We start from the raw sequence: 22498 nt of genomic DNA on the forward strand, positions 1-22498 counted from the left end.
GAATGACTGGCATGATGGATGAGCAGTAAACCCGTATAGACTATAATGGGTCATGAATGTGTGCGCTGGTAGGGACCACCCGTCCGTACCACGGTGCTGGTAGTGGGACCATACCAGTGCTGGTAGTGGGACCATACCAGTGCTGGTAGTGGGACCATACCAGTGCTGGTAGTGGGACCATACCAGTGCTGGTAGTGGGACCATACCAGTGCTGGTAGTGGGACCATACCAGTGCTGGTAGTGGGACCATACCAGTGCTGGTAGTGGGACCATACCAGTGCTGGTAGTGGGACCATACCAGTGCTGGTAGTGGGACCATACCAGTGATGGTAGTGGGACTATACATACGACGCATTAGGAACCTTCCTTACGAAGGTATTAACAAAAATATACAGAAACGCAAGGCGTGAGGAGACATGACTGAAACATACATTGGATCCAAGGGGTATAAATCAAGGGGTGGTTTATTGTGTTAAATATTTCATTACGAAATAGAATACGAATTTGTATTCACAATGCATAAGTTTATATTAGAAAAGACGTGAATAAAGACTAGTTTGCAAACAAGCTTATAGCTTTATGGAACAGACCAGCAGATAACAACAGACAATGACCTGCCGAGTACTCTCTAGGGTAGACAAATGTACCAGTCCGTGTGTTAGAAGCAAACGGGAAACGCCTCTCATGGTGTAATCAACCTCCTCCTGTTTCCCGTTCTTATGTGCTTACGACAGGCTAAAGCGATTGCGTGTTTATAGTAAGAAGCCGGGTACTTGACGCCTGGGCAGGACTGGTACAGTGACCACAGGACCACCGCTGCCACTATACCTGGTTGATTGGTTGGTTGATTATACCCACTATGGAGTAGTTATACTATACTATGGAGTAGTTATAGTTATACTATACCCACATGCTCATCCTGCATCGCCAACCAATAAGTAAATCTGTGTATTTACGTATGCCTGGCATTTTAAAAGCCCTACAATCACCTTCTGTGATTGTTCAATAAATCCCTGAGCTATATGTTTAAAACACCTCTAACCCTGCATATGGAGGACAGAAGAAAATGTAAATATGCTGATTAGCACTGTTAATGTGTGGCCACGTCTGTGGTAGAAAATAATAATAAAAAACTGCTCTACCCCTCCCCCCCCCCACCATACCTACCTTACGTCCTGGTCCACAACACACACACACACACACACACACACACACACACACACACACACACACACACACACACACACACACACACACACACACAGTCACTTGGAACACTTACCACTTAGGGGTCTGCTGTGCTGGCCAGTGCTACGGAACCTGAAACATTAAAATAGCAATCTCAATTCTCTGTTGTTGATTTTAACAAAATCTAAACGACATTGAAAACAGCACGCACATAGAGTCCGTGAGAAAACATGCTGACTAAGCCCCTGGGTTACTTTATGCGGGTCATGTTTCTCAGTAAGTGGACGGCACAATGCCCAGACAGCTCTTCGCCCGGCTCGCAAAAACAAGATCGAGTACATGGCTGACTGACATACAATTACGTATCGTTGCTAAGTTCGCCTATACAGTAACTTACGGGCTATTCATGCCCGTGCCACCTCTTGGGTGGCTTAATCTTCATCAATCATCTATACAATAAAATAGCCAAGATGGTGTGTTGACCCGAGTGTGAGTGTAAGACACCTGCTGCCGCCCACACCAGGGGGGAAGAATGTCCCCCTCAGGAGGAAAACCTTCCAGTGGGAGGACTGTGGGATCCTCGCTCAGTCAGTCGGCGGTGACGCGCTTAGGAGGGAGCTGCAGTACCAGTGTGGCAATAACAGGCTCCTGGGTGCTCTGCTGAATTGATGCTGGTGAAGCAGCCGTGTGACAACACCCGCCATCATTACCTCATGCACCATGTATGAAGGCTAACATTAGCGGGACTAACGCAGCAAACAGCCACCGGCAGCAACACGTCACCAGTCTGATAGTCACAAATAGCAGTAACCAGCGCATGCGGGCAGTAGAAAACTTGAACAACGACAACATAGGGTATCAGCAGTAATTTAGTACCATCAGTAGTCAGCAGGAGTCGTTGGTGTAGCAGTAGTAATCAACACCAGGGACACACGAGCGTACAAATGCTCGCCACACACCCTCTATGTAACCGATATCTACTCGCCACACAGGCAGTCCTTCGTAAATCTGTATTTATTTACGTATGTAGGTTACCTTAGCATTTTAAAAGCACCGAATCATCACCTGTGGCTGATTGTTCAATAAATCCCTTAACTATATGTTTAACACCTCTTTAACCCTGTCCATGGAGGACAGAAGAAAATGTATATATACTGGTTAGCATTGTAAATGTGTGGCCACGTCTGTGGTAGAAAATAATAAAAAAAGTCCTTCCCCCATTATCACTCCCTAACACCGTTGCCATCTTTAGTCATCAGCTCGGAGAAACACTTCCAAAAGACTAAATTAACACAAATCACTCAATAAAGAAGTACTTATATCCACAAAATTATACACAGTATTTAAATAATAACAGTTAAAATGCTGCCTATTAGTGAGTCAACTCTGCAGCTCCCAATCAGATATTCCTTAATGCTGAATGTTCTTGCGACATAATAGTCGTGTTGAAAATGTATCAGAATCTTGTGTACATTTCTTATCACACTCTTGGTCACTATATTCTATGACAAAGGCATTACATTCCTTATGAAGCTTCGATTTTACAACGTAATTAAACAGGTACAATAGCGGCATTAAATGCGACAACGAAAGAACCTTTGAGAGACGTGATTAGATTATGGATAAAAAATTCAATAAACGGTGTAGGTGGCACTTGTTATCAGTGACGTGGGTGATGGATGCCTGGCCCGCGAGGGCGTGGCCCGGCCCATGTCACGTGATGACGTCTGCTCGTGTTATCTTGAGGTTATCTTGAGATGATTTCGGGGCTTTAGTGTCCCCGCGGCCCGGTCCTCGAAAAGCAACCCGTTCTCGCAAATTCGTAAAGTCAATATTGACTTATTAACTACGTGCATAGGTGATATACTAAACATAATAGATACCCTTAACAAGTTTCATAGAAAACACCGACCTTACCTAACCTTGTTAGTATCTTAAGATAAGCATCTTATAGCTTCGTAATTACAATTGTTACTTAACCTGTTATAGGTATAGATTAAGTAATAATTGTAATTACGAAGCAATAAGATGCTTATCTTAAGATACTAAAAAGGTTAGGTAAGGTCGGTGTTTTCTATGAAGCTTTTTAAGGGAATCTATTATGTTTAGTATGTCACCCATGCACTTATTTAATAAGTCAATATTGACTTTTGGATCCGGTATTCTACGTCAACAGGGCTCATCAGGCCATTCAGCTCAAGTTTGACCGTGATAGTCAAGTATGAACTTTACATAGCAAGTGTTGAGGAAGTGACTCCTTGAATGGAGCCGTCAACGTCGTCACTGCACCACTTTTCTTCGCTCCCAATTACTATTTACTTTAATTTAAAATGTCCTTAACTGTCCTACATTGTTTACTCATCTTGATCACGAGTATAGAACAGTTACCAAAACAGTGTCGAGGTTTTCCACGACATTAGGACCACGGTAAATGCACGAGAATGTCGCTAAATTTAATTAAAAATGGCTATATATAGCGAGAGTGTAGCACAGTCCTATGAATAACAACACACTCCTCGCATGCCTAACATGTTCAAAGGGGAGATTTACTGCTAAAATATAATATCCAATTATCATTTTAAATATTGAAAATAACAGCTTCGAGTTGGAACTTAAATAACATTAACAAGATTCAGATTGGACCAAAAATGTGGCGAGTAAATGAGCTTCTTTCACGGGAATAGTTGTCTCAAGTTGCGACCCGCGACTACTTGCTGCATTCACTGCATTCCCCCTCGCACCATCGTAGCCCAACCACTTGGGCTGGACGGTAGAGCGACGGTCTCGCTTTATGCAGGTCGGCGTTCAATCCCCGACAGTCCAAGTGGTTGGGCACCATTCCTTCCCCACCGTCCCATCCCAAATCCTTATCCAGACCCCTTCCCAGTGTTATGTAGTCGTAATGGCTTGGCGCTTCGCCCCCCCCCCTGACAGTTCCCTTCGCATCATCGTACTAGCAATACAAGGTAGAGTTTGGTGAGCGGTGCCGCGCGTGTAGTGGCACCAGGGTCAACAACATGGCGCGTACTGCCATATCCTGGCATACGCGAGCGCGTACTGCCATATCCTGGCATGCGCGAGCACACACACGCACGCACTCTGGCGCCAGCCCGCCTCACGGCACCAAGTCTCCTCACCGCTTCACACTGCCATCTTCACTACACACACGCTGGCGTCTTCTCACTTAACGGAATTAAATTGTACACAACAGCAATTTCATGTTAGTATATTTCCCAATACTGTATAAAATTATATACTTTGATTTATATCACAATAAATTTATTATACCATATATATCCATCACATACCTGGTTAACATCCCGGAGTGGCTGACAGGTTCAAGTGTCAACACGACCCCTGCCCAGCTCGATCCCCCTTTTCCCCCATGTATCCCTGATCCATTTTCACGACACAGTTCTATATTAATTGTGTAATCATTTTGAACTATGATCCCGACAGGATTCGTACCTGCGAGGTCATTGGCTACCAGTCTAGATACCACGCCACCATAGACTGATAAGTGTTGGTTGGTGGTGACTTACGAGGGGATGTGTGATGGGGATTTTTTAGCATCACTTAGTTAGCTTTTTTTTTGACACACTGTACTCCACTTCATATAGTCTAGGGTAGCTGCACTAATGCAGATGTACCTAATATGTTAATAAAAAAAAAACACTTACGAGGACAGACTGCAACGGGTAAATACACGCAGACAAATAAAATTTAGCCATATAGTGAAGTTTGTGACTTAGACAATGTTCAACAGTATTATGTGCCCTAGACGTTGATAGTAGTAGTGGGCATCCATCAGTCTCAGGAGACTATGGTGTTGTGCTCTGGAGTGGCCTCACCAGGGCGCAAAGCCAGGGTAGGTTGATAGGGAGGAGAAGCTGTTACCCAGGCAGCAGTAGTCATCCTACTGACTACCTGGGTAACTACCCCGTTGATAGTAGTCTTTAAAAATTAAAAGGCTTATCATTGATTTGTCATCTTCTGAAAGATTCGTCCAGCCAATTTTCTTGCAGTCGAATGTTACTTCGTGTTCTTTAAATGCAAAGTCTTCTGACGCGATTACTACCAAGTCATTTATGATATCTTTTAGTTTCGATATTTTTTACTGCGTTTTTTGATGCGGTTCCATATCCATTTTTGTTACCATAGCGCAGAAGTTTCAACTTGTCTTCACAGCTCATATTTACTTATTATTAACATCTTTATTGACAAAATTAATTACAATTTTGCCTAATCTGAGGATTTCGATTATTTACTGGGGTGGAGATTCCTCAAGCGGGACCCGACTGAAGCCAGAGCTCACTACTACGCACAAAATATCCCCAAGACCTTACTTGCATTCTTTAATACTGTTTTTACTGTTCATATTCTTATCATAAATCATCTGAGAGATGAAGCTAATTGACTTGTTTATTTTTACAAAGAGATCTCGACAGCAAAGCTTTAAAGTTATTAAAATTCGAGTTAAGACTTAGAGCTTATCGTTTTGTATTATTACTAGTACTAAGATGGGTACTAAGATGGTCTGGGACTCTAGGGTACAAGGGTCGGGCGGCGTTCCTTCGCTCCATCCTCACCCCAGCCCTTAAGTCTATTCCTCTCAAGTGCAGCATATCCATACTGTCTCAGCCCGCGCTCAACATACTACCATTTATTGCTAACGGTATTAATTGCCATAAGAGATATTATTTAAAGACCTGTTGGGAGACTAAGCGTTGATCGAGTCGACCCAAAAAGATTGGTTTGGGGGTCTTGGAGATGTTCTGGTAGTTGACAGGTACACACGTGTACGTATCAGGAGGACGACGTATCAGGAGGACGACGTATCAGGAGGATGAGGTATCAGGACGACGACGTATCAGGACGACGACGTATCAGGACGACGACGTATCAGGACGACGACGTATCAGGAGGACGACGTATCAGGACGACGACGTATCAGGAGGCGGCTTGTGTCCGCCTCACGCCTGTACGTCACGGTGACGAGTGAGGGGATGGACCCATGCCCACTCCACATACCGCTTTAGGAACGTGAACCCTTCCCACTTAAGACTGGCCTCTAAACTTACCACTGAAAAGCGAGCTTCCCCTCCTAGGATCGCTCACTTCCTGTATAAAACGTCTTCACAACCACTCGTCATATAAACCCCTACATTATGTATCTGGGTTCCCCTGACAACACCTTCCCAAAAGTAGTTGCTACCTAGATATTTTTTTGGTATTAACATTAGTAAAATTACTATTCAACAAATGGGGGCCTCTCTAGTCGCAACACGGGATCCAGTAAGTTCAGTAGAACTTCGGTTTCAACTTTTTTTTTTTTTAACCCTGTCGTAGCTCAGTCGATTAAGGCAGTGTCTGGGATGCTCCCGGACGCAGGTTCGAATCCTCGTCACGGCCCTTGTGGATTTGTTCATTTAGTCGCAACAGTTTATGTGCTGTAAGCCTGCCTCAGGGAAGGACAGGGCCATGGCTGCCCCACTAACCAACTACTGTACCAACAGGGTTCGCGACAGTATGGAGGACAACAATCTCCAGAGGTGATACAGGGTACTTATAGTCTTATACAGTTCTTGAGATCATCTTGAGGTTATCTTGAGATGATTTCGGGGCTTTAGTGTCCCCGCGGCCCGGTCCTCGACCAGGCCTCAACCCCCAGGAAGCAGCCCGTGACAACTGACTAACACCCAGGTACCTATTTTACTGCTAGGTAACAGGGGCAACAGAAACAGCAACAAAACTGCGATGAAGTTTGTTGGAGCAAGTTCTCACAGGTGAAGCCTGACTCGGGGACTGAAACAACTCCCAGAACTCCCTGCAGGTACAACCTAGGTACGTACCGAGCACGAGGAGTGAGAGCAAGGCCGTGGTGAGTGCTCACCTGCCACGGTGCACGGGAGCGCATGGTGTGTACTGGCTCCGGGAACACCGGCGGCCGCGTTCCAACTATGCTCACCAATTACAGTGGCTCAGGAAAATAAAACGGTCAAGAATGTGGGGAAGCTTTTTGCGCCAGACCATTAACCAGGAGGCCTTGTTAGAGACCGGGCCGCGGGGACATTGATCTTCGGAGCCCCATCACTGTAAACGCCCTCATTTTCAATATATACATCTATGCATTAATGTACAGTGGTTTATATACACGAAGATATGGCTTTCTTCAAGTTCAAGTATGTTTATTGAGACAAGAAAGAAATACATCTCAAAGGGATAGAGTAGCTTAGGCAATTTCTACCCCCCCCCCTGATGGTTTTATTAACTGTTACTATATGAAAATGCGTGTATACAGGCATGTATACATATACATCCCGAGAGGAACAAAAAATGCTGTAATCTACCAACATTTTATTTACGCCTTTAATTTGAAAATATTGGGGCTACTCTTGTGCAGTTATGTGGCTCCTGATTGCCATTTAAGGTGGGGCGGGGTAGGGCTGGATCAGACGGGGAGGGGCGGAAAGGCACCAGACGGGGCGGGGCAAGGTGGCAGGCAGCAGGGCGAGGCGTTGGAGTGAGGTGGAGAGAGACTGAGACGAGCCCAACCCCTTACACCCCATACCCATCCCTAGCAGTACCTATCAGCAACGTTGAGCGCTGCCAAGCACGAGTTGATGACAAGTGACGAGAGCATATTTGCGTGGCGAGGTGTGTCCAGCCAGCCAGCCAGGCAGGCAGGCAGGCAGGAGGATCCGCCACAGCCGGCGCCAGTGCATCAGGTCGTACACGCAGCTGGTCTCCGCCACTGCAGGGGGAAAATCAATGAGAGCACGCGACGCCAGCTGCGAGCCACGTCTAGCAGTGAGCCTCTATGCCCACCATGTATTCTAGTCACCTGACGTAGTGTGTACACTTGGCTACCACACCCCCCACTACTGCCGCTACAACTACTGAAGCCCGCCAACACTGCCAAGAGGCACACACACTGCCACCATTAGCAGCCTAACCATAAACACTCGCGGGTGCATCATAAAAGGACAACGCTGCCGACAGTGTCACTATTACATAGTGAAAGGGGTTATATGACAACCAAAATATCGCCACTATTAGTATGCCACTCCAAGCAAGTTGCATCCACTAACAAATTCAAACCACTAATCATATCAGTACCATGTGGCACTACCATTACACGAGCACCACCATATCAGGGCGCCACCCCCGTGCCACGGTGCCTGGGCTCTCAAGCCTCTGGCAAGCCATACTTCAAAATAGCTGCCAGATATAATCAACAAAGCCATGTGTTGCGCCGGTCTACACGAGCTTCTCTTATTCGTCAGTTTCCTCGGTGTTTAGGTAGACTGTCCTACCGTAACACTATGTACAAAAAGCCTTCAACGATAAATGAACTTTCTGATTAATCATCATAAACTAAACGCTCATTACATCCTGTCAACTCCAAGTCCAGTTCAGTGTAAAGTACTCCTAATTGTATTGCAAAGTCAGTCATTGCAAGGTACAATGTCCTCTTATCAACAGTGCATTTCGAAGTACACACCACTGTAAACCACTGTCACAAAGCATGCTTCACTGTATACCATTCCATGAAAGTACACGCTGTAAACCAGTCCATCGCAAATAAACCACTTCACTCTAGTTACAGTCCAGCACACTTCCGTTATAAACACTACAGTTCATAGTATAGTTCCACTCAACAGTACAATTGAGTTGGAACTATACTCAGTTCACCATCTGTATCTGATCTGATTCACCATCTGAACTGTACTCAGTACAATACAAAAAGTACAGTTCCTAAAAATCCACCCCAACAACAGAGTGCAACACACTTTTGTGGCAAAATCCAGTTGAGGTTAGTAGACCTTGGAGAGTGAAGACCGTGGGAGACGAAGCAGGGCCTTCCCCCTCAGGCTGCACCAGCCCCACTGGTGCTGTCCGTCTGGTCCGCTGGCGACCCACTACACACACACACCCTGCTGCTCGAAGTCCAGGTTGCTGCCTCCACAACACACTTCCACCATTCCTAGCAAGGGGTTTGTCAATAAATATAAACATGACGCTACTCCCACCTCTCCTCCAGTGCTACTTCCTTCATTATACTGCCTCGCACTCTTCCTCTTCTCGTCAGTCCACGCCACTAATTCGCTTATCTTAATTGATTACACCCCGGTTCTCCACCCAACCAAAGCCTCCCACTCACCTTCCCACCCCTTCCTCTTTCGATCTCAAACCCATATCTTTATTGTTAATACCTTTGTTATAATGGATTTTTCTTTGTTATTCTATTCTATGCGTTTTGTTACCAGTTTATTATCAACATACGTGTTTTAACCTAGTATTCATAGCCTAGTATTCATAGCCTAGTATTCATAGGCTAGTCCTCATAGCCTAGTCCTCATAGCCTAGTCCTCATAGCATAAACATATTGGAGATATATATATTATTGAATATGACCGAAAGAATTCGATCATTGATTCTTCTCCATCTCCTTTTATGTTCTTCACTTGAAGGAAATTTTAAATTTTACTTTCTAACGTCATTTCACAACCTTGCTTGGCCTGATGCGCGTCTCTAAATAAATCGTCTCGTTGATGCTCTCAATATCTTTAGTGGCAGAGGGGAAATAGATACAGATTAAGTTTTATATTATTTGTGACGGGGGATGTGAGGCGAGGCGTAACCCCAGGTGATGAGGTATGAGCTGGACATTGTCTTCTGGATGGCATCGAGTACCTGAACAAGTTGGCTGGTTCAACGAGGGTTTAACATTTAGTTATTCGACTATATCTAATCTCCTATTGCCTTTTGTATCTGTCGAGTATTTGATATTTAGTAAAGCTATCCTCTGGTTAAAGGTGTGTGACATGGCCCCCAGTGTGTGATGGTCTAGTTATTTGGCCCCCATGTACGGCCACAGTATACCTGGCTCCAGTATAAATGTTGTATAGGATTCGCTAGATAATCTATTGGCATTTGTTTCTCTTTAGAAAAAGAGAAACCCTCTCTAAGAATGGAAAAGGGAAAACTCTAAACCAGCAAACAGAGGACAGGACAGGGGTCGTCTACTCCTGTACCCACCTGTGTACAACTAATGCATAACCTGGTACGGACCCAGACCCTGCCGACCACCATCTCGCTCCAACACTGGCTGCGTCCCACACTTCAAAGGCCTGAAGGCCCCCCACTCAGTTCCTCAACACCCATGACACCAAAACTGACCACGACATTAAACCCGACCACAAGCACTGTGTGTGATTAACGTCTACGTCAACTCCTAAATGGACCCCACTAGCCTCGGAGAGATTACAGACGTCAGCAGCAGTTGTACTGATAATGCTAAACAGGCTGAGGTCAACAAGACCAGGCTGAAGGGCCTAGACAGCGTTGTGTGGGAGGATCGAGCTGCTAAGTTCACAGCAGGAACAGGCTTAGCCGCAAGCAGCCTGGGAAGAGACGACGGGCCGCCTTACCGACTTATTGGTCGGTTCTGGAGGACGACCACTGCTGCTGCTCGGATTACCCGTGCAACCTTCACCCGCTACACCATCCACCCGCCACCCATCCACCACCATCCAGGGAGCCACCCATCCACCACCATCCAGGAAGCCACCCATCCACCACCCTCCGGAGCAGCCATTAGGTAAAACCATGGAAAATTTTCCCATAACGAAATTAAAACAATTTGTAAACATCTAAATAAAACATTTTGCACAATTATGCAGAAATTATTTACACGAATAATGAGAATAAAAGGGGTGAGGGGTGCAAGTGGAAAATACTATTGAAAGAGGAGGGATAACTCGGGAGGGGCGAGAAGGCTGGGTAACTGAGGGGAAATAACTCAAGGTAAGATTAGAGGCGACATAAAGGAACAAGGACACTTGGGAGGACCAAACTGGTCCCAACTCAACACCAGTGGTGAAAGGGTCCCAGGAAGCTCACCTCACCTGTTCTATCCACCCTCTCCTCACCCTCACTTGGCTATCCACCCTCTCCACACCCTCACTTGGCTATCCACCCTCTCCACACCCTCACTTGGCTATCCACCCTCTCAGAACTTTATCGCACTACGTCTTAAAGTCTAATATTAATATTACCAATCAAACTAACGACATTAGCTAAGACAAATTAAATACAAGTTTAATGCTGTAAATGATTGGGTGAAGCGCACTGCATTATTCCTAAGGCAGCAGGTTAAGTACGGTACGGTTATCTTGAGATATCTTGAGATGACGATAAGGTAGGGTGGAAGAGGCTGCTAACCAATTTAGCAATGAATTTAAAAAAAAATACTTTCGGATATAAAAAGGAAAATGTATGCATTTGGATCACATGGGGTGCATGAGTAAAGATGTTCATACCTAGAGATTGGCTCAGAGTTCTACTCCTTGCGATAACTTGGTCTAACAGCCTGTTGCTTGGAGCGGCACGCAGGCCCATATATCCATTACAGCCTGGTTGGTCCAGCACTTTTTGCAAGAACGTATCTAAGTGCCTCTTAAATACATTCATCTTTGTTCCAGCAATATTTCTAATGCTTGCTGGGAGGGTGTTTAACAGCTGTGGACTTCTGGATGTTCAGACAGTGCTGTCTGATTCCTATGGCACCTCTATTCTTCACTGGTTCTATTCTGCATTTCTTTCCGTATCTTTCGTTCCAGTATGTTATTCTACTGTGCAAATTTGGGACCTGGCCTTCAAGAATTTACTATGTACACATTATTTGATACCTCTCTCGTCTCCTTTCCAGATAGTACATTTTGAGAGCTTTGAGACGGTCCCAATAATTGAGATGATTTATCATTTCTATGCGTGCCGTACATGTGCTTTGGTTGATACCTAGTTGATGGCGTTCTGGGAGCTGTTCTACTCCAAGCCCGGACCGAGGCCAAGCTTGACATGTGAGACTTTGGTCCACTAGGCTGTTGCTTGGAGCAGCCCGCAGGCCCACATACCCACCACAACTCGGTTGGTCAGGCACTCCTTGGAGGAAACAATCTAGTTTCCTCTTGAAACTCGATATTCCCGATAACTCTGTATTCCCTCTCATTCAGAGATTCTCTCCCGCTCTGAAAGGGAGAGCGAGTACCGAGCAATACTCAAGACGGGACAGCACCCCTGATTTAAATAGTATTAGCATTGCTGTGGAGTCTTTGGATTTGAACGTTCTCACAATCCATCCTATCATTTTCCAGGCCGCCGCTATATTTGTTCACTAAATGTCAGGCGAGACATGATAACGCTCATGACTCATCTCATGACAAGCGCGAGTTTACCCACATAAGACAAGCCTGGCCTGTGGTCGACTCTGGGGAGTAGAACTCCAGAACCCACTCCAGGTATACCCGGGGCATCGAGGAACGTATGGTAATGTTATACCACTGGAGAGGTGATATTTGTATGGTTCTACAACTGCAGCTACATGGCCTAGTAACACTAGAGACCACCACACTGGTCTTGAAAGTTCCAAGCACACTGGTCTACGTGAAGGCGTTCTACAGATATCCCTGCAACATAAGTACAAAAAAACATTAATAAAATGCCCCTATTGGGGATAACTAATAAAGCAAAACTCTGACCGGATGTGGACACACATTATGACCTAAGATTTCTGCTGAGTATCACAACGCGATAGTTTTCGTAGGAGCAGTAACGTAGGCTCTTAGAAAACCCGATAAATGCCAGACTTGAGCGAGAGCGGCGCACTAGGCTAGACCTGGGTATGGGAGGGGAAGAAGGGCGTGCGCTCTATGAGGGTGGAGTCAGCCACCCCACACCTGCCATACACACAGGCAAGTAGGTCACACGTGTGCCCGGACACCCGCCAGCACACCCCTCTCAAGCACGTCACAGGGAAACGAGAACACCAGAGCCCACTACGCCTCATAAAGTAGAAACAGTCTAACGAAGAAATAGATTCACTTACACAACTACACAAAATTGATCAATTCAAACCCACATACAATACCTTTTTTATTGACATACGTAGGCACAGCACCATTTATTCAGCCACCCTAATATTTTATCTCTCCAATTCTCCCCCCGCCCCTGCTTTATTCCCAGGTATTTCATCCCCTCTTATTCTTACCAGGACAACCCCCAAAGCTTATAGCAGATCCCATTTTTGTTTTTATGTTTATCTAAGGTTTATTTTCACGAAGTATGGATGACAATTTACATGACGTGGATAATTAATTAGGCAAAATCCAATATTACAATTTGGCAGCAGGATGCCGCTTCTCAAAACTTTCCTCAAGACTACTCAATAGCTCCGTCGATAGAACTTCAGTCGCTCACGCGTGGGGTACACTGTTCGAGTCTCCTACAGCCCAGGTGAATGGACTGATAACCACTGTTATCTGACCCTTAACACTGACGCCGGGTGAGGTAATCACGCACCTGTTGTTTTAAGTTTGTTGTTTAAGATTCAGCTACTGGGAACAAAACGTTTCAAGTAGCACGGGCTATGGTGAGCCCGTATTGGAGTTACCTGGCACAGGAGTGGGGCTGTGGGAATCACGCAGCGTACATGCGTCAGGGTATACACGAATAGACGTGGGAGGATGGGGGGGGGGGGAGGGTTGAGGAGAGGAGGAAACAAGAATTATACAAAGAGGAGATAGATACGATGAAAAAGGTATGAAGGGACGGGTGGTTGTGTGGGGAGAGCCACATATACACAAGACAGTCCTATTAGCCAGTCCGCCAGCTGCTTACCCAACACCGTTGTCGCCACCACCACCACCACCACAACTACTCCCCCCACCTCACCCCAGGCCACAACCCCCCCGCCACTCTCACCATCGCTGCTGCCGCCACCAACCCTTGGGACTGAAAATTGTCAGGTTTTCCGGTGGTGAATGAGCGGGGCAGGAGCGACACGCAGGCGGGACCACCTCGCTAACACCAACCTTCCTCCTCCTACTCACGCTATTCCCTCCACTATTATAACCCATAATTATCGAACTTCAATTCATTTCGATACACCAAACTTGCATCAGTTAAGATTTTCACAGACATGAGCTCACAACAAAAACAGCATGCCAAATTTAGTTGCAGTAATTTACACACGAGTTTGAAAGGAACAATAGAATTGCAAGGGTGTGAAGGCTGACAGTAGAGCTGGGTACCAGCGAGAACCCACAGGCAAGCCTCTTCACCGTTCCTTCCATTGTTCATGTTCTCCAGTATTATTCAGCCACCCCCGCCCCCTCCCCTCCCAGGCCGCACAGCAGCTGAGCCCGTCTCACTCTAGCCAGGAGCTCTAACTACTGAGGAAATATCATGACAACGGGTGGGACATAAACTCGCCCACAATCCACTCTCCCATGACGGAGTAATGAAACACAAGTTCTACTAGACTGGCTTGGAGTTTTGGAGTGCTCTAGTTCATACTAGTTTAGATTTAGGAAAGACTTGGGTAAATACTGGTTCAGTAACAGGGGTTGTTGATTTGTGGAACCAATTGCCGCGTAACGTGGTGGAGGTGGGGTCCCTCGATTGTTTCAAGCGCGGGTTGGACAAGTATATGAGTGGGATTGGGTGGTTATAGATAGGAGCTGCCTCGTATGGGCCAATAGGCCTTCTGCAGTTACCTTTGTTCTTATGTTCTTATACTCACAATCCAATTTTTAGATTGATACCCGCCCTTACACTTTGCTGTAAGCAGTAGGCAGCTGTAGATACCTGGTTGATACGTAATCAACCAGGTATCAGCGAGCTACCAGGGTGTGGGCGGCCATCCCGTAAATATTGGACTGTAGGTCCCAACTGGTGGCGTCTTCCAAACTCCACGTCGGTCTAATACAGGCAAGATATATATTTAGATATATATTTAGCCCATCGTGGTATAGTGGGTGTGTCTCGGGAGTCCAGATATGCACCTTACATCCCACGTATTGCCATATTTTTGTCCGATACATTACGTTATTGTGATTTCATTGTGCTCTAACGACTCTCTCGCAGTCATTACAAAACGTCGGTTGTTTAATCTCCCTCTTCAATTACTTAACTATATTATCAAACGTAATACGTCTATCAACCAATACTACCGGACTACTATATCAGTAAAAATTAATAGTGCAAGTCTTAAAATACAGTTCTACGCAGTGAGCCGATTGGTGAGTAATCAGGTGTGGTTATGATTTGAGATAGAGAGCCATGAGCCGCTCCAGTAGTTCAGAGATAAGGTTGCAGGCGATGAGTCACAATAACGTGGCTAAAGTATGTTGACCAGACCACACACTAGAAGGTGAAGGGACGACGACGTTTCGGTCCGTCCTGGACCATTCACAATCGACTTGAAAATGGTCCAGGACGGACCGAAACGTCGTCGTCCCTCCACCTTCTAGTGTGTGGTCTGGTCAACAGAGATAAGGTTCCTTCCTGCCTGAGTTGCCGTAACAAGGCACCAGCACTTGCTCGTCTCAAGCAACGACAAATATCGTCATATTTATCAGAGACGAATGTGTATGCGTGTCTGTAGTCTTTGTCTAGATACAAGTCACTCCAAGCAACAGCCTGGTGGACCAAGCTCTCACAAGTCGAGCCTGGCCTCGGGCCGGGCTTGAGGAGTAGAAGAACTCCCAGAACCCCATCAAGCACTGGTGTAAAACTCCACTATCGACACAAGTCCATTCTGTAGAACCCAAATATTAACCCGACTGATTCATAATTTCTACGTAATAACTTTATTGGGCTGTAGAAACGTCATAAAATCGTTAGGTTGACATTCTTGGCTCCAATCATCCAACAGGAAGTAATTTTCGTATTAACAATCTTAAGTGTACACAGCAATGTGCTGCTACTCTATTCTATATGAAGAATTACAGTGTAGAACGGAAACAAGCAGAGTCAAAACAGAGCTTAATGGCTCTACGATCTAACAAGATCAAGGCACTTTCCCATATGGGATAGAGACCTTTGTCCTTTATCAATAAAATGTGTCTCAAAAGCCGCACTCGAGTACAGATGACGTTCTACAGACTCATTAAGAGAAGATGGTATTCCTAGGAGAATACAACAATGTTAATTTAATTTAAACAATACTACAACAATATTGAAAAATACTACAACAATATTATAACAAATTCCACTACTTGAAGAGCGCCCCATAATGGGTCGGCCCCGGCATGAGAGTGGAGGGGCGACACGAAGAATGTACATTAAGCTCTAGCTAAGAGCTTCCTAATGTCTTGAAATTTGTGGCATGGCACCCTTCGTCGCACGCTTTCAATTGCAAAAATTTTCATGTAAATTCTACCTTACAACGCTTAGTTGCATAATCCACACAGGACCTGACATCCGCAAAACTAGGCTGAATTTGTGAGTTATGAATCTTAATATTCAAGCGATGAGTCACAATAACGTGGCTGAAGTATGTTGACCAGACCACACACTAAAAGTTGAAGGGACGACGACGACGTTTCGGTCCGTCCTGGACCATTCTCAAGTCGATTGTGAGAATGAGATCGACTTGAGAATGGTCCAGGACGGACCGAAACGTCGTCGTCCCTTCAACTTCTAGTGTGTGGTCTGGTCAACAATCTTAATATTGCTTCGTTTCAAACATTTATACATTGATTACTAATTAATCATGACACTCATATTTGTATGCACTCAATTTTGGAAATGTCAAAATTGTTCAACTGATACCTGTCTTAGGGTTAGCTAGAGGTGGTTCCACGGATCAATATCCCCGTGGCTCAGTCTCGGACCAGACTATGTTGACCAAACCACACACTAGAAGGTGAAGGGACGACGACGGTCGCAGAGTGACCGCGGACAAAGCCTGGGGGGGGGGAAGGGAAGGAAGGAACTATCAGGGTAAAGCGCCAAGCCATCACGACTATATAGCACTTGGAAGGGGTCAGGATAAGGATTTCGGATGGGACGGGAGGCAGGATTGGTGTCCAACCACTTGGACGGTCGGGGATTGAACGCCGACCTGCATGAAGCGAGACCGTCGCTCTACCGTCCAGCACAAGTGATTCGACCCGGGGAAGGGGGGGGGGGGGACTCAACTTTCAACAGTTAAATACTCGGAACTATAATCCATTTATACAGATTTTGTAGTTATAAATAACCATGCCATAGGTGCAGCCACCTAGGGCATAGTTATGTAAGGGCATGCCTAAGGTATGCCTTTCAATAACACGTGTCTCTATCTTCCTAATTAATGTTTCGTTATTAGGAAGAACGAAAAGCCTTGCAAAAATCATGGCATCAAATAACTTAATATTTTCCTCTATCAACTGCTACAATTATGTTATAAATGAATTTATGTTTTTTTAATTTTCAACTTTTCACTTTACCCCCCCCCCCTACCCATGTCCCCTCCAACGGCAATTTATATTAATTTGGGGAAATCTTTAAACAAGTCCTGCAAAATAATCCTTGTTGTGGCACTACATTTACAAAGATGACGTAAATGACTTATTTTACATCCCATTTCTAACACCCAACACTGGTATTAAAACGATATTCAGCCGACTTAAAACCAGGTTGTGGTCTATCGCTGGCGTTGGGTGCCCAACATGGTGCCTTCTCATGCGTGAGAAGCAACTCCCTCCCCTAGTTATGGGCATGAAGCTTCGCAGTCGCCGTGAACAGTGACTAGTGTTGAGGTATGCGAGGCTCCTGTAGTGGTAAGACACTCGCCTGGCGTTCCGCGAGCGCTATGTCATGGGTTCGTATCCTGGCCGGGGAGGATTTACTGGGCGCAATTCCTTAACTGTAGCCTCTGTTTAACGCAACAGTAAAATGTGTACTTGGATGAAAAAACGATTCTTCGCGGCAGGGGATCGTATTCCAGGGACCTACCCGAAACGCTACGCGTACTAGTGGCTGTACAAGAATGTAACAACTCTTGTATATATCTCAAAAAAAAAAAAAAAAAAAAAGCTGAGGGCGTTGTGGAATGCGGGGCGCGTGGATGGCTGGCAGCGAGGGCGCCCAGGGCACAACGCCGAGACTGTAGATGGGTAGGTTCCTCAGTATAACATGTATATAACTGCAGCTTTACGAAGCACTCCCAGGCGGTATATATGACGGGCCATTGTAAGACTGGTTGCTGGAGGCCAAGGCTTGATTCATAAGCCCCCGACACGCCCTAACTCGCATTACGCCGCTCGCGTAACAAGAATAAACGGTTTGGCAATTCAAATACTAAATGGAAAACATTGAAACCAACGATAAGAAAATGAACAGTTGAAGAAAGCGTAAAACAAGCATTTAGAAGTGCGTTGACCCACAACCTCTGGCGGCGGCGGCGACACGCCGCAGGAAAATCAATAAGAGCGGCGGGAGGTGAGTTGGGTAAATTGTTCCATCACGTTGAAGGAGGAACCCTCTCACTGGGGTATTAAAGGAGAGCCCATCACTCAAAATACTCGCCACCCACACGCCCGCCTCTCCCTCACACCCACGCATCAACCTTGACGTCAGGTCAAGGTGTGTACGTCAGTACTAACAAACAAACGTGTACCGCACAACACTACCCTTTAAGAAGTACATCAATAAGTAATTCAAATCTGTCAATGTGCATTCTTTAATGTTAACCTCACACTAATAATCCACTTAGCCCAAACGTCTCATGAAACTGACGTGCTTCTCAGTAATCCCAAGCTGGGACTGACTTGGGTTTCTTCCCCATGCCCCCACCCCGCCCCCCTCCCCACCACCCCCGGGTCATGGGATGGTGGGGGAGAACCATCAACTTTTCATGCTGTCCCCACCAGCGTCTCCGCCATAATACTTCCCCACCACCACCAATATCGATGCAAACTGAACATATTTTGAGTCGTGAGACCACCGATAATTCACTTTCTTTATTGTGCACCCTATACCCATCCCGTGGGCGGTGGTTGAAAGTGTTAAGAGGCACATAATTGGTTCAGGAACTGAACCCCATACACACAGAAATTACAGTAACGTGATGTGTCAAATGAAAAAAATCCACAAGGGCCGTGATGAGGGTTCGAACCTACGCACGGGATGTACCCAGATGCACTTTAGGTTCGAACCCTCATCACGGCCCTTGTGGATTTGAACCTCATAGTTCGTTTAGCTAAGCAAGTGACAATCTTCTGAAGCTACTAACACAATTGTTATATATACATGTACATATATACAATAATTTATACAAATACATGCACATATCGATAATCTTTTTATATAACAAGCGATTCAACAAGAGGCTCACAACAGTCACTATACAAGACACTTTACATCTACTGTGAGTCACAGTTCCTAGTTTTGCTCCACACCCACCCAACTGGGCGGCAGTTTTAGTCATGTGCATGCTGCACCTACAGTAAGGAAGTGTGTAAATGTGAGTCCAAGGAATGTGTAAGTACTCCATTCATAATGATATACTGCCAGGACCACAGACAGATGTTCAATATTGTTCATTGTACATGACTTGGTAAAATGTTTAAAATATCCTTAAGCCGACGTCCCTGAACGAGACAGAAGTATATGTCCTACAGGCAGCAGACAAGCGTAAATGGTACCATTAATTTGCATTTATTGATGGCTCAATGATTTATCTGGACCAATAAGAACCAACATTCACCTAACCTTTGGATTAGGTTTGTAAACAGCAGTTTCTCTCCAAAACAGTAAATTTCGAGGGATAGAGGACATTATTTAAGGCACTTGGCCTAAAGGATAGCAGAATATTCAGTGTCTATCCTTTTCACAGACCACACACAAACCTCACTCCATTAGTATTGACGGTACCAGCAAACAGCAGGTACGTACGACACAGTTAACCTATCTTATCTCTCGACTATCTCCCGTGGCTGGAGTCATCACAAATGGTCATATGGACAGTATGATGGAGGTGGCGAGGCAGGCGCGCACGAAAGAACTGAATATATTTATGGGAAGAATGGGTTAGGAATAACGTTGAAGTGAGCAACAGAAATACATGAATGTATGGACCGGTGGATGGGGGGAGGAGGGGGGGACTAGGGCACATAAGAGGAAGGCAACATGTGTTACAAGCGGTGCTTGAGGTCAGCACCTCAAGCACGGATGGGGAGGGGGGGAGGGGAATATTTAAATGTGCTGACAAGTTCCCAACCGGTGCACTACGCCCCCCCCCCCTGCAACACCCGCCCGCAACAAGGCGATACACAACAGTTGTGATGCTTAGTCAGCAGAAACTTGTGTGAAGGAGTAAACTTTAAAGTAAATCTGGAGAAGTTAGGTGAGCGGGAAGCGGACGAAGCCTCACACAAGCTTTCCCCCAAGACTGTAGCGGCCGTAGACAACACCACGGGAGACAACACACTTCTTTTAGCGAGGGGGTGGAGACAGGGGTCGACTCTAGCAGGGGTAAAGAGGGGTTCAACGGGAACAGCGGGCAAAGAGGTGTGAGGAACACAAACACTCAGGACAGAAATAAAAAAAAATACGGGATTCGGGTGTGGAGAAGCAGGGTAGATGTTGAGATCTGTGAGGTAAAGAGACGAAGGAATGGCAAGCGAGCACACTGCGGCGGCGGCCACCAAGACCCCTGTTGCGTGCCTACACTGTGATAACCCTCCACGCCGCTCCCTCCCTCCCTCCCTCCCTCCCTCTCTTCACCATCACCAGCCACACCCACCACCACAACCCCCTCCCGTCACAAGCCACGCCCACCACCACCACAACCCCCTCCCGTCACAAGCCACGCCTACCATCAACACTACCCCCTCCCTCCTTCCCGTCACCATCTCCAGCCACGCCCACCCCTCCCTCCCGCCCGTCACCACCACCCACGCCCACCAACACCATTACCCCCTCCTCATCCAGTCACCGGCCACGCCCACATCGTTCATCACTTCCCTCCTCACGGATTACGGGCTATTCATGTCCGTGCCACCTTTTGGGTGGTTTAATCTTCATCAATCAATCCTCACAGACCTATCCAACCTTGGTTGAAGGAGAACGACGACCTGGAGTTACACTAGGCTAGATATAATGTGGCACAGTGCCAACCTGCCGCCTCCTACCCGCCCTCGTCCTCTCACTGACTTCCGGCACCAGTGCATTCACCAGCCACGAATGTACAGTCTTCCCCTCCGTCTCCAGACCATCTTGCTGCTTTATGGATGGTCTCATGATCCACCTGACCAGTTGAGTTCTGTAGCGACATCCTTAAAGTTATTTTGAGACGATTTCGGGGCTTAGTTTCACCGCGGCCTCGACCGGGGCCGCCTCGTTGCTGGACTGGTCAACCAGGCTACTGGACACGGCCACGAGCAGCCTGACGAATGAATCACAGCCTGGTTGATCAGGTATCCTTTAGGAAGTGCTCATCAAATACTCACTTGAACACTGTGAGGGGTCGGCCAGTTATGCCCCTTATGTGTAGTGGAAGCGTGTTAAACAGTCTTGGGCCTCTGATGTTGATAGAGTTCTCTCTCAGAGTACCTGTTGCACATCTGCTTTTCAATGGGGGTATTCTGCACATCCTGCCATGTCTTCTGGTCTCATGTGATGTTATTTCTGTGTGCAGGTTTGGGACCAGCCCCTCTACTATTTTCCACGTGTAAATTATTATGTATGTTTCCCGCCTGGGCACAAGAGAATGCAAATTTAGGCCTTTTAGCCGGTCACAATAGTTTAAATGTTTTAGTGAATGGATTCTAGCAGTATCTCTGCACATCTTTAGTGTGAAAGGTTGTTATCCAACCTGTCATTTTTCTTGCAGTTGTGACGACTACTTTAGTGTGGTCTTTAAAGGTAAGGTCTTCCGACATGAGTACACCCAGATCCTTTACATTGCCTTTTCGTTCTATGTTATGATTTGACTGCGTTTTGTACGTGGTTTCCGTTTTCATATTTTCATTTTTTTCTGTAGCGCATGAGCTGGAACTTATCTTCTTTAAACACCATATTTTCTGTAGCCCATAGAAAGACCTGGTTTACATCTGATTGGAGGTTTACAGTGTCCTCTATGTTGTCTACTCTAATAAAATTCGTGTCTTCTGCATCCTATTAATTACACCTTTGATATTTTTGCTTGAGACATGCAAGTGCATCGTGCCTGTACACCTGCTCGCACGCTCTCCCAACACCCCGGATCTCCAGTGGTGAGTGTAGCCTTGGAAGTTAAAGGGTCCTCGGGGACGTTGCTCCCCTTCAACTGAACCAACATGGTAAGGGCGCGCAAACATGCGCAGACGCGCACACTTCTGTAGCCGCTTTCGTACCAGAGTTTTTTTTATTTAAGATTGGAGAGCAAGACATGCTAATGATACCTGCTTGCCTGATGAAAGCTGACCACAGGGATTATTCTTGTGTGATTAGTCTGTCTCTTGTCCTTTGGTCAGGAATAAATGTTCCACGAACCTCT

The 22498-nt window shown here is 46.0% G+C and overlaps 1 protein-coding gene across 6 annotated transcripts in view; it reads right to left on the minus strand.

Moving 5' to 3' along the window:
• Positions 1-22498, minus strand: part of beta-Spec (spectrin beta chain) — a 117392-nt gene that overhangs the window by 56068 nt on the left and 38826 nt on the right. For 4 of the 6 annotated variants that reach the window (XR_011228753.1, XR_011228752.1, XR_011228751.1 and 1 more), the window contains exon 2: positions 1283-1320. The exons of 1 other annotated variant lie outside the window; for it this stretch is intronic. The gene's annotated coding sequence lies outside the window, so the exon portion shown is untranslated. Of the gene's footprint in view, positions 1-1282; positions 1321-8981; positions 9066-22498 lie in introns of those variants that run through there. One more of the 6 variants, XR_011228744.1, reaches the window with a different exon arrangement.

Source organism: Procambarus clarkii, chromosome 16 (assembly GCF_040958095.1).
Source record: "Procambarus clarkii isolate CNS0578487 chromosome 16, FALCON_Pclarkii_2.0, whole genome shotgun sequence".
NCBI lineage: Eukaryota > Metazoa > Arthropoda > Malacostraca > Decapoda > Cambaridae > Procambarus > Procambarus clarkii.